The sequence below is a fragment of the Amphimedon queenslandica genome, unplaced genomic scaffold (genome assembly GCF_000090795.2).
Source record: "Amphimedon queenslandica unplaced genomic scaffold, v1.1 AMPQUscaffold_5162_Cont22864, whole genome shotgun sequence".
In the NCBI taxonomy this organism is placed as follows: Eukaryota; Metazoa; Porifera; class Demospongiae; order Haplosclerida; family Niphatidae; genus Amphimedon; species Amphimedon queenslandica.
The window spans coordinates 1-1,637 of record NW_003554531.1 but is presented as its reverse complement, the minus strand read 5'-3'; the positions used below and the strand labels follow the sequence as shown (position 1 = coordinate 1,637).

The following is a 1,637-nucleotide window of genomic DNA, read 5'->3' as shown; positions in this document are numbered from 1 at the left end:
TTCTGATCAAAACGAATTTTTTATGAATTAGTTGATCAACAAATTTGACCAAGTCCTATACTATAAATAATTATTATACATGTATAATAATAATAGTAAAGGGTATTTCATGAAAAATGACTAGAAGAAAATTCTCCATTTTTATTACATTTTCTGATGCATATACATGTACTATGTCCCAACTGAGTTTGACACCAGCCGCTTGGAATCATAGGCGGCTGCAGGATTTGACTACTAGTCGGGCATGGGTGTGGCACAGGAAATGGGTTGGGCACGTGAAGCGCGCCACAATTTTGGCCACACCCTCTTTTACGCACCCTTTTTAGCACAATTTTTTGGTAGCGAAGGTTATTGTAATAAAGTAGTGGGTGGTGTAGCTCCAACACTGACTTCTGTAGTGGTAATAGTACTAGTAGTAGTATTAGTAGAGGAAGTAGAAGAATAGGGTGATGGAGAATGAGCAACAATTGACTGTACATCAACTGTAGCTGTATCAACTACAAGAGTAGACTGAGACTCATGATCATCAACTGATTCAGCAAGAAACTGACCTAAAGTAAGAATTATGAGATAATCTGTATTATTGACTTGTATACTGTACTTACTAGGTTCACTTTGTAAACTGTAGTTCCTTTTTAGCAGGCTTGTTCACAAAGGACATAGTGAAGCTAGTCCAGGCTTTTAGACATTGCAACTGACAAGAAAAGAACACTGAAATAGCACTAAATAATGAAATGATTATGCTTTCTAGTGTTGCTGTGGTGGCCCACTGTGATTGGCACCAAAGTCTTACCACCTCGAGCTCCTCCTTTATTTAGTCTCTCTTCATCACCTTGTTATCAGCCTGCCATTTATGCATTCATAATTATAAAATTTTCATAAACAAGCGTAACAGTGTAAAAAAATATTCCTATAATTGATTTCACCACTTTGCAAGTACAACTTGGTCATTATTAAGACTTATAGAGGTTCTCTCTACCTTCAAATGCTTCTAGAGAAGCTTTTAAATAGTATCTTTATGTTCTCTTGCTGTTAGAAAGCTCTTAACTTTGTCCCATGTGTAAGCCGCCATTTTGTTTGCCGTGACCACACCCACTCACGTAAAGGAGCGTGGGCGGGTGGTTGCTAAGGCTTGTTATTTCTCCAATACAACGTGTATAGAAGAAATGTAAGTGTGGACATACAAATATATATATATATATATATACAAACATCGCACGTGGTTGAAATCAATTATAGGAACGACCTGGGGGCTACGCCCCCAGGTCGTTAAAAATTGAAATTATAATTGCAATAACTGTTATTAACTATTAATTAACCATAGAATAACTATTAATTGTGGTGATGTCACACTTCCGGTCAGAATTTTTGGTCGGGCATTGCCCCTAAATGCCCGACCCTGCAGCCGCCTATGCTTGGAATTTGAAAAATGTAGTTTACATCACTGATGACGTCTTATAATGATATTCATAGAAGCATGGCTGACATTTTACAGCTGCGTAGTTGGCCTGTATTGCACTCTTATAAAAGTTTTGTTTATTCTGATAAGTAGTACAATAGCTGCTGGAGTCAACTAGTCTTCATAAAGACCATCATTATCAAAAGATTTCACTCTGTTAGCTTTTAAAAAGAAGAAT

The 1,637-nt window shown here is 37.0% G+C and overlaps 1 long non-coding RNA gene across 1 annotated transcript; it reads right to left on the bottom strand.

Annotated features, from left to right (window-relative positions):
• Positions 1 to 362: 362 nt before the first annotated feature.
• LOC109592454 (uncharacterized) lies at positions 363 to 689 on the bottom strand. Its single transcript, XR_002190362.1, has 2 exons — positions 606 to 689; positions 363 to 551 (listed from the first exon to the last, which is right to left on the bottom strand). It is a non-coding gene; the product is annotated as an uncharacterized LOC109592454 (long non-coding RNA).
• Positions 690 to 1,637: the final 948 nt, after the last annotated feature.